A 15,336-nucleotide genomic window follows, 5' to 3' on the forward strand; every position below is an offset into this window, starting at 1 on the left:
AGGCGCCCCGTGAAGACAGTTCTTAATACATAATTCTCAACACACAGGTGGAGCTGCTCTGCCTCATTAGCCCGTACTTCAGGGAAGCTGGAGATAGTCCAGCTAAGAGAAAAAAGTATACTCTTAGAACTTGAGAGCCAAAAAGCATGTTTGAAATCAAACCTAGTGAGAAAACTACTAGAACAAGCAAGTTAAAACTGGTAGAAAGAGGAAGGAAGGGGGGAGGGAGAGAAAGAGAGAGAGAGAGGAGAGAAGGAAAAAGAAGAGAGAGAAAAAAAGGATGGTTGCTTGAGAAGCAGGGCTGTTGAGGGCGGAGGGGAGGAGCAGGGCACTGCTGTTTTTCTTCATAAACGTTTTGCTACAACCTGATTCTTAAAAAAATCAAAAAACAAACCATTACCCTCACTATCTTTATTTTTAAAAAATGTGTATTTAAAAGCAAAGACGAGAGTGATTTACAGTACACCATAGAGGATGTCAAGTGGTCTAACTACGTTAGGCAAGGTAACATCATCTCAGCACGATCCCCGCGGCACACCAGCAGCCCCGGCTCGGCCGCTCGCTCTCCTGACCCCCGCGCGCCGGCGACCCCCGGGCGCGGCCGCGGCGAGGCGGGAACCCGCGCGCGGCGGGACTCGCGGGAGGCGGTGGCTGTGGAGTGCGCACGCGCTGAGCCGCGTGGTGCCGGTCTTCCCGGAAGTGTCCGGGCGGCGGTTTGAGCGGACCGCGGGACTGCGGGGCTTGGCAGCTTCTCGGGAAAGAGGTCGGCCGGATTCAGTTCTGATCGGGCCAGCAGGGCTTGAAGAGGGGCAAGCGCCCCTGACCCCCACAGGGACTAAGCCCTGCTGCAATCGCAGCTGCAGACCCTGAGGACCCCGGGAGAGAAGAGCAGGGCCCTCTGCCGCCAGTGCCGGCTGCTGGTGAAAATTTCCGGTGGAATCGGGAGAGTATGACGCGGGCTCCAAGCAACAGATTAGTTTGGAGTGAATCTGAAGGCACTTAAAAGTTAACGCGCTGTTGAGGTGTCCAACCCAGAAGCAGCAGTCCAGGATGCCTGGTGCCTTGTTTAGCTTTATGAGTTTGGTAAGGAAAAAGCAAAGCAGATGTTCTCCAAATCATTCGATTTAGCACCATTTCTTGAACTTCTTTCTTGTTTAAGAACGCCCCTCTCACCTGATGGTGACCTTTGGATCAATACCAGATAGGAGTGTAAACTTGAAGAGATCTTTGTCAGCATTGCGCTGTATCTTGGCTTATTTCAAGGCAGAGCCTTCTCTGCCAAAGCATCGACCTGAACGTTGGGGAAAAAAAAGCAATGTAAAGTCGGAGGGAGTAGAGCAATGCCCGCATAGTTGGAAAATGCGGAGAATGATCAAGTAGGCACAGAAAAAGAAGTGGAGACAATCTTGAAAGTATTCTGAAGTCAGTCTTGAGACACTCCTAGGACATCTCTATCCTTTTCCTCAGACGATACAGATCCTTTTTCTCGCACTGTGGAAAATATTTTTCATATATCCTTCAATATAAGAGATGGTTTAGCAAGAATGAGACTTGACCAAAATAAACTGCCAATAATAGAGCCTCTTAATAAAGAAACTAAATGAATTCACCAAAATGCCCAAGTTTGGAAAGAAGGTGGTGTATAGTTTTTGGTTTTTCAGTACTGGAAGGAATCTGCAAAATTTTTAAAGGTCAAATGCTATGATCCCTTCTTGTTACAAAGACAAATTCTATCTTAATTGGATAGCAAAATCCAAACAGAAGTCTATATGATATATTGAATCCTATTTTCAAAGTAAATCTGAAATGTCTTAATAGAGTTTATAAAGATGTCCGTCTTCTCTGGAAAACAAATTCACCGGCACATTCATAAAAGGGAAGAAAGAAATCTGGCCTTTCATTTTACAGATGAGGAAACTGTGACCCGGAAAGCAAAATGACTTGACAAGGATCACACTGAATCAGATCTGGGAGCTAGAGCCCAGCCATGCGCCTTGGCTGAGTACCTCTTCTTACTCTGTAGGAGCTCATACCCCATGGTAACAAACATGATGTTGAGTGTGGCATCAGGTGCTGCTCACAGATCTCTTCAGCATACTGAAGTGCTGGCAGGAGATACGGAGATCGTGGTTCTTCTGGATCTAGACAGGATTTTAAGAAAGTCTTAGTGATCAGAACTCTCCCTAAAGGATACAGACTTTGGAATATAAAAGAGTGAAATCTTTTTTTTTTTTTTTTTTTGGGGGGGGGAAGAGCTTAAGTGGGGGCTAATCATTTATAAGGATTGTCGAGGGGATTCAAACCTCTGAAGACCGTTCTATTTGTGGGTCTGATATCTTTGGTTACTAACAGCCTTTCAGCACATAAGTGGCCAGGAAGTATAGAGAGAAAGGAAACTAAATCCCTTTCAAGGTCTACTTTGAGAGTCAGGCGTTGTGTGTTACGCAGTTCATGGCTGTTGATTTACTTAGTCTTCACAACAAGCTCTGTAGATAGGGATTCTGTTTACCTCGGTTCACAAAGGTTAGGTAACATGCTCCAAGCCATGCAGATAATAGGCAGCACAACTGAGGTCCTAGTATGCCGTCACTCACATCCAGATGAGCAGGCAGGAGATGGTTACAGTTTGTTTCCCAGCTTCTCCCCTTATAGGTAACCCCCTTCACTGTGAGTCTTCAGGGCTAGTAACTCCCGTTATCCTCCTGGTCTGACAGGGATGAAGCTGCAGTGGAGGCCCAGGACAGGGACTCTCCGACTAGGAGAAAGGCATTTTGATTGGCACCTCTTTACAAAGGCTCCAGGGTTCCAGAGCTTTGTATAACAGGCAGATTCTTATTGAACAAGGAGGCGAAAGTTGGCTTCCAGAATTTTCAGTTTAATAGTTCACTCTGGCTGAAGAGACTGGGATTCAGCTTTGAGACAAGACTGGACCACAACATGGGGAACTGGTTTGTGAAGGAAGGCTGGGACGATGGGAACTAGGGAGTCAGACAACCTCTGGGACTCAGGTAGTTTGTGCTGCTCAAATCAGTGAGACTGTTTGATGTTCTTGGGTCAATGGCCATTTCCATCAGGACCCAGCCAATTTCTGGTGCCCTCGGGAGCATGGGCCAGCCTCCCCTTGAGAGAGGGAGGATATGCAAAAGGTAAACTCCAGAGATGGTATCCTATCCCAGTGCCTTCTTGCCTTTCTAAAGATGAGCCCTCCTGCCCTGCCGTTATCACTCCAATTAAATACGTTCTCCGTATTCATACTGCGCCCATGACTACATTTCTGCTTCCTGAAAAGCCGTGGCCTACCAGAGTCATGTCAGTCACCTTCCTACTCTGGTATCGGTCATGGCTACCAAGTATTAAGTGCCCACTCCCTTGCCTCCACGGTCTGATGCCTTGCCAGCCTCTTTACCATCTAGCCCAGACTGCACCATCCATCCCGGCCACATCAGAGTCCTCCTTCCTGGACTGGATTCCATCCTTCCCTGTGTCCTCTGTATGATTTCATCTGGAATGTGCTCTCTACCCCATCCCCCACTCAAATCTTCATCTTCTCTCTAAGAACAGCTTCCGTGGTTAAGATCACAAAGCAAAACTGGCTTGGGGCGCCTGGGTGGCTCAGTCATTAAGCGTCTGCCTTCGGCTCAGGTCATGGTCCCAGGGTCCTGGGATCGAGCCCGGCATCAGACTCCCTGCTCCACGGGAAGCCTGCTTCTCCCTCTCCCACTGTGTCTCTCTCTGTCAAATAAATAAATAAAATCTTTAAAAAAAAAAAAAAAGCAAAACTGGCTTTAGCAAACTCCATTACAAGACACCCAGGGATCAAAGCAATTGGATAAAGGGGATAAATAGGGTGGCTTTTAAGTTCACTTCTAGCTCAGAGGCACTCAAAAGATTAAGATCTCCACAGAGATCTGTGGAACCCACCTGCTTCCCTGAGGCTCCCCCTTCTTCATGCTGCTGGGATTTGCACTACCCCTTTGGAGAAACTGGGCAATTGCAACTGAGTCACACAGGCTCCAAGTGGCCATCCAGGAGCAGAGCTGTGTGTCCTCATGTCTCTCAGTTGCCCTCATGGCTGGCTTTTGTGGCTGTGCTGGGATTCAGACATCTCTGTGCTCCACAGTGAGATGCTTCAACTCAATCATGATTTATTCACTCCAGTGTTCCTCCCACCTCGGCCCCATTCCCTCCACCCTTCCCCTCTCCCGTGATCACAGTATCAAAATAATCCTAAAATGAGATGGCTGTGCTTGAACTTAACACCTCCCACGGTGCCTCTTACCCTCTGCCTGCTTTCATGTTAGCTCCTGAAGCAGACCGTCCCCGTCACCTGCAAATCCTGCCCAGCACATACCCTGGCGGGTTGGAGCAAGTCCTGATACCTAGAGCAATTAACTTTTCTTGCCCTTTCAACACCTGTGATCTCACAAATTTCTGGTTGACCAAGCAGTCCCACCTCCAACTTCTAGCAGAAAACTCAAGTGGCTGACTGGGAGGGCAGGAGCCAGGTCCCATGAGTACTGGTGACCGTGTCCTGTATCTCCCGCATATGGGCCCACCCCTCTCATCTCCTGGGCTTATCCAGGTCTTGCAGAATGGGGCTCTACGGAGATCCAAACACATGAGCTACTTGTTAGACGAACTCCTTCCTGGCACCTAGCAGATATTCAGGGTATGGTTGAATCTGAAGGGAAAAGGAAGAGAGGGCCCAATGCCCTTTAGATGAAGGTTTCTACTTCAAAGCAAGAGTGCTCTGGGAACTTCTGATCAGAATAAACTCTGCGCATGTCCAGGTCTGTCCACGGGACCCAGAGTCTTCACTCCGTTCTGAGCCACGATGCAGAGCAGCCAAGCTCAGTGACAGCACCTGGTTCCTCACTTTCATGCGCCGCCCATGCGGCAGCTGAGATTCCTGCCATGCATGTCACTGCAGGATGATCCCTGCTCAGTGCCTGACAAATGCTCGACTGGGGGCTCTGAGGTGTTCCTCATCAGACGTCAGGGCCACTGGGCCCATGGAGCTCCTATGCACCTGGGATCTGAGCATCTCCATGTTGTCTTTGTTCCCTTCAAGGTTTATGTCTTCAGGGTCCCACTGTGGAGAAAAGACACAAATGGTACCTGGATGGAACAGACACTTCCCATCTCTTACAAAGCCACCCCTCCCCTCCCCACCGCTAACAACAGCTTCCAGTCCTGGTTCTCATGACCCAGGCACGGACCAGGAGAAACGGTAAGGGCAGGTTAATCAGGCCTGCATTTCTAGGACCTCATGAGACACGTTTAACTTTAGAGCAAGGAGTTAATGGACAACGACCTGGAACGGACCAGCCCCACTTCCCACCCCCCTTTTCCATCTTTACTCTAGTGAGAACGAGTCATTTTATCCCGAGAATGCCCACCTCCATGCCTAAGTCATTCCTGGAATAGACCAGGCAAATTCAACCCATTCTTTATGGCCCAGGTAAGTACCTCCTCTTCCAGGAAGCCTACTCTGACTGCTTTCACTCATTGAGCTCTCACACCCTTCTTTCTTTGTTCTGCCCATACCGTTCATTTATAGCTGAACATGGGCACCGCCTTGTCCTTTCAGGTAGACACTGAGCTCCTTAAGAGCAGGGCACCAGCCTGCCCCTCCTCCCCACCATGCCATTTCCTCTAAACTCGAGGCACAGCAGACTTGTCCAAAACAAACAGTTAAAACTTAATTGAGAATGGTGGTCACTGCGGTGAATATTTTATTATTCTGACTCATACAAGTATGGGAAAGGTTAGGTGTAAAAGATTGAAAAAAGAGAAGCAGTCACATACGCATTGATGACACCATTTGCGAAGCCCTCCTATTGTTGTCATATGACCAATGAGAGAGAGAACTTTGCACATGGCCAAGAGCAGGGACTTCTTGGTGAGTCCAGCCACGGAGGCAAGTGGGGGTTGGACTCAAGTCCTCCTTGTGCCACTAACTTGCTTTCTCTTCTTTGGGCCTCAGTTTCTCCAGGGGTAAGCTAGGGTGTTGGATCAGCAACTAAATATGACCTCTTTAAATTCTGAGTTTCTATGACTGATAACTCGGATGACAAGGTCACATTTGACAGTATCAAGAGACCCAGGAAATAACAGGAAAAGACGTGTCCACCTGGGCCAGATGACCTATCCAGGCAAGGAGACAGGCAGTCGTGGTATGAACTCCAACAAAAACACGCCGCTGGCGGCTCAAACTTAAGCTCAATCCAACAGTTCAGTCTTAGGGGTTCCAGATAAGGTCTGCAGGGCTCCCTGAGCCACTGAGAGAAATGCCCACACCATGCCAGTTATAAAATACAAAATGTGGCTTTGTTTTGAATAGAAAGGAAGAGCCCAATTCAATTAGTGATTTACCGATAACGGAGTTCTACTACTTGGTGACTAAAAAGAGCGTCATGTTAAAAATGCCACCCCCTCCCCAGTAACCCTGCAGGCCAGGGACTAAGCTGATCCGGTTGGTGCAGCTTGGCCCCCCGCACCTTTTGGGGGCTGTGGCAGCCCCTTCCAATGCTAACTTATCTACATGCGGTTGCAGACTTGGCGGGGATAACAAGCAAAGCCCCAGTCAAAGAGCTCCCCGGCCCTTCAGCCTCCATGGCCCAGCTGCCCAGTAGTGGAAGTAGGGGCCTGTTCCATTTTTTGAGGATGGACAGTATACTTTTCGATGAATGCTGATTTCAGGCTGAGGCCCATGTTCCAGATCACAGCTCTCAGAGTGGGCTGTGGATCAACCTCACCCGAAGCGCCCAAGGTGCTCATTAAAAAAGACGGATGCCGGGCGCCTGGGTGGCTCAGTTGGTTAAGCGACTGCCTTCGGCTCGGGTCATGATCCTGGAGTCCCGGGATCGAGTCCCGCATCGGGCTCCCTGCTCGGCGGGGAGTCTGCTTCTCCCTCTGACCCTCCCCCCTCTCATGCTCTCTGTCTCTCATTCTCTCTGTCTCAAATAAATAAATAAAATCTTTGAAAAAAAAAAAAAAAAGATGGATGCCGAGCACCCACCCTCGACCCTCTCTGGTTTGGGAACCTAAGGTTTGACATTTTAACAAGCGCCTAGGGTGATTTCTAGCTGCTGCGATATTTCAGAATCACTGCTCCAGCTCCCGAAAGCGCTTCTTTTTTTTTAAAGATTTTATTTATTTATTTGGGAGAGAGAGAGAGAGCATGAGAGAGGGGAGGTCAGAGGGAGAAGCAGACTCCCCGCCGAGCAGGGAGCCCGATGCGGGACTCGATCCCGGGACTCCAGGATCATGACCTGAGCCGAAGGCAGTCGCTTAATCGACTGAGCCACCCAGGTGCCCCCGAAAGCGCTTCTTAAGAGTTGTTCTTGCTACTCCTGACCAACTCAGCTGCTGCCAAACAGCCGGCATCTTCGATCGAGTGCGCTCTTTGAAGTGGGTTAAGCTTATGAAAACATTTTAAATCTCTTCCTTCTGAATCCCCAGAATACTGCGTTTTGAAACCTCATCTTAAGCAACAAAAACATTGCTGGAATCCAGGCATAAAGTAAATCTGAGCAAAAGATGATCTCCGCTCTTACCAGAAAGAATCCTGGGAGATGACAGGCACAGGTGGTTGGCATAAAGCAAGCTCAGCTCTCCCCTGCAGGCCAGTGGCCCAGGGTCCCAGAATGACAGTGTGGGGGGATACAGCTACCCCCAGCACCATCAGCACCGCCAACCTGCAGCTACTTGGCTTGTCCCTGGGCTTTTGCTCCAAACCATGCTTCTCCTTGGGTTACACATCTTCTGAGTCCCTACCAGATGGCTGGGCAGAGCAGAAAGAACTCTGAACTGAGAGAGGGTGGAAAATCCCGAGCCTCAGACTCCCCTCTCATTTTCATTTTTTTTTTTTTTTTTTACCGAAAGGAACGTAGCATGGGCCCGGCCATCCAAGGAGGGCTCACAAAAACAGCAAATGGAATCAAGCCACAGGGACGTCCCTTCTGGAATAGAGAGAGTATGATTGTCCATACCTGCTCCGAGTTTAGGGCTTCCCAATACTTCTGCTGCAGAATAAAAAGAGAGATGGAAACAAGTGTTGGCTAGATTTTGCCGGCATCACAGAGCAGAGCGGAGCAGAGCTTAGCGCCAGCCCAGTGAGCGAGGCGGCAGGGCCCTTCAGTGATCTGGGGGCAGAGGAGAAGCTGACTTCGGCAAGCAGAAAGGGAGCAGCCACTGGTGGCTACAATTTAGCTAAATGATCAATAGGATAATTGTGATAATTAGGAAAGGCTGCAGGTCCTTGGAAAAATTACAATCTATACAAGATTTTAAAATTACTATTATCAGAAATTATTATTATTATTATCAGGCATAATAATAAATCTTCCATTTATTAACCACATGGCTGAGATGAGTCAACTCAAACCCATAAAACTAGGAGAGATGCAAATAAAATCCCCTTGAAAATACAGGGTATTTGCTACCAGCCAAGATTCATTTTTAATTAGCCTTTACTGCATGGGTGGTTCCACCCTAAGGCTCAAATATGTCTGATTCAGGTTCTTGAAGGGTGCATGATGGTCTGCTCTTGTTTGTTTGGCAGCTCACGCAGTGCCTGGGAGATGTGTGTTTCTGACATAGAGCTGTGAATCTACAGATGTCTGGTACACTGATCTGTCAGTGTCTGTCGAATTGAATAGCTGCTGATCCACACAGTCCACAGGATTTGGTGTTGTCACATTAAAACAAAGCCTCTACTGTTCAATTCTTTTAAATTTCCATTAAAAAAAAACTTTTTAGGGGTGACTGGGTGGCTCAGTCGTTAAGTGTCTGTCTTCAGCTCAGGTCATGATCTCAGGGTCCTGGGATCGAGCCCCGCATCGGGCTCCCTGCTCAGCGGGGGAACCTGCTTCTCCCTCTGCCTGCCGCTCCCCCCGCTTGTGCTCTCTCTCTCTCTGACAAATAAATAAAATCTTAAAAAATTTTTTTTTAATTTAAATTATTTTTAAAATTATTATTTTTTAAATTAAAGGTCCTACGCTTTTTAAAAAAGTAATCTCTATGCCCAATGTGGGGTTCCAACTCACAACTCCGAGATCAAGAGTTGCATGCTCTATTGACTGAGCCAGCCAGGCGCCCCTTAAATTTCCATTTTAAACAACTTTTTAATTGTAGATTTTCAACCATACACCAATAAAAGAACATCTAATGAATACCCATGGACACACCCTGTTTTATTTGATCTAGCTCCCCCAATTTTTTTATTTGTTTAAATATTTTAAAATAAATAATCTCATCTGTAAATATTTCAGCACGCCTCTCATAAATAAGGGCATTAAAAAAAAAAAACCACCTAAGAACAGTGCATTATTAGACCCAACAAAATTAGTGATAATTCCATAGTATTCATCTTTTAATGACATCCTGCTGTGGGAGGGAGACATAAACTGGAAAAAAAAAACCCCACGGAATTGAAAATAAAAACAGGATTAATTGGAAAAGATATGAAATTACTAAAATGATAGTTCTACACACTGCAAATGACAGAGATGTTGGGAGGACGTAGGGGTTGAAAAGTGAAACAACTTTTACAAATGAAACAGAAATAAAAAGAGAGATGAAAGAAAAGTTGCTTAAATTTTACCTTTCTTTAGAAAATACAGATGTTCATGCAAAATAGCAGTAGTAATCTGATGTTACCACAGTGAGTGGCTGTATTTGTTAAAAAAAATTATTAAATGCAGTGTGACATACTGGAAGAGAAAAAGAGTATTAATGGAAAAACTGGTGACATCCAAATAAAGTCTATAGTTTAGTGAATAGTAATGTACTAGTGTTAATTTCTCAGTTTTGCCAGAAGCATTCTCGTGTAAGATGTTAACATTACAAGAAACTGGGCAAAGGCACACAGGAACTTTCTGTACTACTTTTGCAACTTTTCTGTAAATCTCAAATTATTCCAAAATTTAAAAAGTTTATTTAAAACCGAGCAAACAAACAGACCCAAGAGTCCTCCAACTGGATTGATAAGCTTGAAACTTCCTTTCCCAATCTTCAACATCACAGTCTAAAATTTAAGAAGAGTGTCCTCTAGCGGCAGTAGTAGTCAGGATTTCTTTTTAAAGTTACTTCTTAAGCCAAAAATGACAATGTGCCCAAGGAGTGCAATGAACCCAAATGTCTCTGAGATCTCTCTCCATGTCCCCAAAAGTGAAAATAAATAACATTTTCTGGTGCTTTTCTGGGCTTCAAAAGGCACAGGAACAGTTTCAACACTGGAGGAAAGCATCTGCCTTCGGCTTTCCCTATTTCAAGAGCAAAATGTGTTAATTTCTGTGCAGAAATTTTTTCAAAAACAAAATAAATTCTATCCCATAATTCTCCTCCAAGAAAGAGCCTCCATGAACAGTTACTGAATAGCCCTCTGAAATACACATAAACACACACACACAAACCACAATGTGCAAATGGCTTTTCTCCCTTAACATCTGTGAGCATTACCTCGTGTCTTTTTTTTTTAAAGATTTTATTTATTTGACAGAGAGAGACACAGCTAGAGAGGGAACACAAGCAGGGGGAGTGGGAGAGGGAGAAGCAGGCTTCCCGCCGAGCAGGGAGCCCGATGCGGGGCCCGATGCGGGGCTCGATCCCAGGACCCTGGGATCATAACCTGAGCCGAAGGCAGACGCTTAATGGCTGAGCCACCCAGGCGCCCCATTACCTCGTGTCTTGAAATTGTCTTTAGGACCATGATTCTGTCACCGACATGAACCACAACATGTAATATGTCAGTTCAGCTCCTTTCTAAAAGCACACTTCTTTGTGCTTCTGAAATCAAAGAAGCAACATGTAGCTTCCCGTCTACAAAGCATGGGGTAACTTTTCCTTTTTTTCTGAAGGCTTTTGAGGTATGTCCTAGCCGTTGAGGAAACAGGGTCACTTTCCAGGCTTACATTTTAGATTTCGTCCTCTTACATTTAGGGAGAAGCGACTTTTCCCAATCCTGGGGAGGTGACACAGTATTGGACTCAGGACGAATTACAGAGTTTTTTGTTTCTTCTAATTATAAAGTGTTAAAGACTGGCCAGGTACAGACCAGCTATGATTCTCTCCCAGAATTCATTAAGTAGATTTCCTTTTGACCTGGAGCCTTACAGACTTTAAAAAATTATACCATATGCTTCCAAATGGCACCCTTTCTATTTCTCTAGTTCATTAAGCTATTCTATAGCACTTACCCTAGACGGAGCAAGGTTTCATCTCCCCACGAATTCCTTCCTCCTCTCCACCTGCCCGAACTCCACAATACACTTTTACACTTAAGGTCATGGTGTTAGGCCGGACCTTAAAGGCAGCCCAGTCCAAAGCTGGGGTTTCAGAGTGAGCATCTGTGGGAACAGTGCTCTTCACATCCCGACCTTGGCGGAGCCTCACCGCCCTCCCTGAAATCATCGTCTCCACTTTCAGAGCAGGTCCAGAGAAAGGATGAGTGCAGCCCGACTGATACCATGGCCAGAAGGCCCAGAGTGCGTATCCAAGCCCACCTCCAGCCTGCTTTCCATGACCCTATGTGCAGCTCACCAGCTGCCCCTACCTGATCCTCCCAGTCACCCTGTAATACAGGTATAGCACAACTCTCAAGATTCCTATGTACAGAAGGAGAAGCTAAAACTCAAGAAGTCCAGTGGGGGCCCAAGGTTGCCTGGCAGGTCAGCGAGAGCCCAGAGAAGCCCGAGTCTGTGCTGTGTCCTGCATGGCGCATTTCCCTCTGGGGCCCAGGGGAGCCTCTCTGCTCACCCCGGGGGAACCAGCTGACTGAACACACATTTCAGGAAGTATTCTTTCTCATGGTCTCACTGCAAGTGGCGCCAGCTGTCTGGGAAGGACACAGATCCGTGGAGGGCAGAATCCATGTCCTGAACTTGATTTTGACCTTTGGACTTATTGGAATGTTCTGGCCTCCTTCTTTATACTTATATGATTTTCTTCTAAAATTAGCACTTTTGGGCGCCTGGGTGGCTCAGTTGGTTAAGTGACTGCCTTTGGCTCAGGTCATGATCCTGGAGTCCCGGGATCGAGTCCCGCATCGGGCTCCCTGCTCGGCGGGGAGTCTGCTTCTCCCTCTGACCCTCCCCCCTCTCATGCTCTCTCTCGCTCTCTCTCTCAAATAAATAAATAATAAAAAAATCTTTAAAAAAAAATAAAATTAGCACTTTTATAGCCTATTAATATAAATATATATATTAAAAATATATGTAATAAATTTATACACAAATATAAATTTATATATAATAAATATACATTTAATTTTATAAAAAACTTAAACATGTTTTGTTATATATGTGTGTATATATATATATACACACATACATGTAATTTTTTTCCTTAAAAGAATGATTTGGCCTTAAGAATGGCAAACATCCAAAGGAATCTGTCCTGGTCTGCTGGTGCTGGAAGCAGGGTTTAGAGAGGGAACAAGCAGTCTTGGTTGTCAACAGGCTTAGGCACAGAATTAGCAGGGACATACAGGGACCTGACCCTCTTCAAATAGAGCAATCTGGTGTTCGGTCCTGTTCTTATGCCCCACACATGTACACACAAGAGACTTTGTTCCAACGACAGAAACAGCCTCTTTGCAAAATTTCTACAAAGCTTCTTCCACCAGGTCTATGGCATTTTGAGGGAGCACAGAGGGAAAAATGACTAAATACTCTTTCATCACAAAGCTGGACTTAAATCTTTTCTTGCATTCCGGTGGGGGGGATTGGAGAAAAGGAAAAGAAAGGAAAGGAAAGGAAAAAGAAAAAAGGAAAGGAAAGGAAAGGGAAAAGGAAGAGGAAAGGAAAGGAAAGGGAAAAGAAAAGAGGAGAGGAAAGGAAAGGAAAGGAAAAAGAAAAGAAAAAGGCAAAGAAAAGAGGAAAGGGAAGGGAAGGGGAGGGGAGGGGAGGGAAAGGAAGGGAAGGGCTTCAAAAGGCACAGGAACAGTTTCAACACTGGAGGAAAGTCAGGGGCTGGCTGCCCCAGAAAGGGAAAAGGGCACTCCCGAAAGCCCTATCCTTCTGGGCCGCGGCCCCCACTGTGGACACTCAGCATCCGCTCAGTCTGCCCTCGGGTGGCTCTGCAGGAGCGGGGCTGCCTTGTGCTGAGTGGGTGAATGAGTGAGCGAATGAACGAGTGGATCCTGTCTCTGTGGAGCGTGCCGTCTCCTGTGCAGACGTCCAGAATCCCACACAGTCCAAACACATGGCCTCCCTACAGGGTCACAGGTCACACTGAAGGCTCTGGCATCATTCATCTGGTGCCCTGACCAACCCAGCCCTGCACACTTGAGGAAAGGTGAAAAGAATCCAAAGTCTCCCTCCAGGTGAGCTCACCTGGCCTCCTCGGTCTCTGTCTCGGCCCTTCTCCTGTTCTGCCGTCAGTGCATTTACTTGCAAACCCCAGTGTTTTCTCCTATTAGGGCATGCCCTGACCACCCAGGGGAGTACAGGGGGGCGGCAAGAGTCCTGGACAGAGAGTCGGGTTTCTCATCTGTAAAATGGGAATGCAGGATAAGCCTGGGCCTGCATACCTCCCTGGGTAGGAGTCCCTGCCAAGGCAGTGCGGTGCAGCGGTTAACAACAGGGCTTTCAGAGCCAGACAGAGTTGGGGTCAAACCCCACGTCTGCCCCCTATTATTATTATTATTACTACTATTATTATTAACGTTTTCTTGGGCAAGTTACTTAACCTCACTGAGTTCTAGTCCCCTCTTCAGGAAAACAAGAATAACAAAGGTAGGGGTGCCTGGGTGGCTCAGTCGGTTAAGCATCTGCCTTCGGCTCAGGTCATGATCCCAGGGTCCTGGGATCGAGCCCCGCATCAGGCTCCCTGCTTGGCGGGAAGCCTGCTTCTCCCTCTGCCTCTGCCCCTCCTCCACAAGCTCTCTCTCATGTGTTTTTTCTCTCAAATAAAGAAATAAAATCTTAAAAAAAAAAAAAAAGAATAACAAAGGTACCTGCCTCGGGGCTCTTGGGAGGATTACACGGAGCACCGTTTGTAAAGTACAGAGCACGCAGTGTCTGGCATGTGTCAGCGATGACAACCATCATCCTGACTGATGGATGTGCAGGCACGGAGTGAACTAGGTGCTGCGGGGACCCTCCCCCCCCACTCCCCTCCTCCCCTCCTCCCCAGCACTGCAGGAAGCAGTATTCACCCCAGTTGCTGTGTGCCCAGCACACGGACATAAAGCCACCATCTGAGAGTTACAACATCATAAAAGACCACAGGAGAGAGAAACACATCACCTCAATGACGCAGAGGGGCTCCCAGGCCTCCACGGGCCTGGGGAGGGGGGAGCTGGAATGCATTCACTTAGGAGTCTGAGGGGACAAGCAGAAGCCGTCAAGACAGACAGCCAAGGCCACCTCAGGGGAGTCCAGGGGAGACGGGCAGGGTGGCGCAGCCCGAGAGTGGGGACAGATGCCACGCTGTCTCAGCCTAACGCCAGCAAAGATTTGAACCGTGCAAGCCTCAGAGCAAGAAGTCATAAGCCAGAGGCAGTGCCGGACTGAGGCTCTCTGACCATCGGTCCTCAGGCTTCATCGGTCCCCAGGCTTCAGTCCCTCGGGAGTGTGGTCTGGGGGAGTAACACTCTCACCTGTGACCAAGTTACCAGGTGCCTGCCACCCTGTGAGGTGGGCTCAGGCCAGCCTTCAGGCATTTTTCTTTCCAATTCCCATGCTCAGAAAATAGGTGCCAAGTAAGTGACCAAACGGGCAGGTGAAGTGCTACGTTACTCACCTGCCAAGAGACACCTTCTTGCTCATATTCTGCCATTAATGAACTGGGATCTTTAGTGAATATTGCTTCAAAAACCAGGGGACACTGTCAAGCTTGGACAGTCCCACCACCCAGAGGCAGCCGCTGGTTGGTAGGCTTGTGGGGTAATTTCAATTTTGTTCTTTGCGTTTTCCAAATGTTCCACAACAAACATGTATTACTTTTAAGAACAGAACATGCAGACAACTAGCAGGCCCAGCGGATCCCCCAGCGGACAAAAGCTCCGCTGTCTCCTGCTCATCCACTGAGCCATCTGTATTGGGAGTTTTCCAATTCCGTTTGATGCGTTAGCGTACATATCTAGTGGAAGTCTAAGTTATTTCTTTGCAGGTCTCAGTAGCTTGTCATTTGTGGTGTGTGTGCTTTTGGGAGTGAAGCCGGAGGACTGTGCCATGGGCCGGGCTGGGGCAGGTGAGCTTCAAAAACTGTATTCCTTTCAACATGGGCAATGCCTTCCGTTTGCCTAATTTAAAAGTGTGACCCTGTCCCCTTTGTACTTAGTTTTTTTTTTTTTTAAGATTTTATTTATTTATTTGACAGAGAGAGACA

General features: G+C 47.3%; 1 long non-coding RNA gene across 2 annotated transcripts; it reads right to left on the reverse strand.

Annotated features, from left to right (window-relative positions):
* Window positions 1–1,566: 1,566 nt before the first annotated feature.
* LOC145723597 (uncharacterized) lies at window positions 1,567–15,286 on the reverse strand. 2 transcript variants are annotated; one of them, XR_014148819.1, is made up of 3 exons: window positions 14,749–15,286; window positions 7,995–10,268; window positions 1,567–5,092 (listed from the first exon to the last, which is right to left on the reverse strand). It is a non-coding gene; the product is annotated as an uncharacterized LOC145723597 (long non-coding RNA). The 2 variants fall into 2 exon arrangements; XR_014148818.1 differs by lacking the exon at window positions 14,749–15,286 and having other exon boundaries at window positions 7,995–10,508.
* Window positions 15,287–15,336: the final 50 nt, after the last annotated feature.

The sequence above is a fragment of the Leptonychotes weddellii genome, chromosome 1 (genome assembly GCF_054177405.1).
Source record: "Leptonychotes weddellii isolate Sample4059 chromosome 1, ASM5417740v2, whole genome shotgun sequence".
Classification (NCBI taxonomy): domain Eukaryota; kingdom Metazoa; phylum Chordata; class Mammalia; order Carnivora; family Phocidae; genus Leptonychotes; species Leptonychotes weddellii.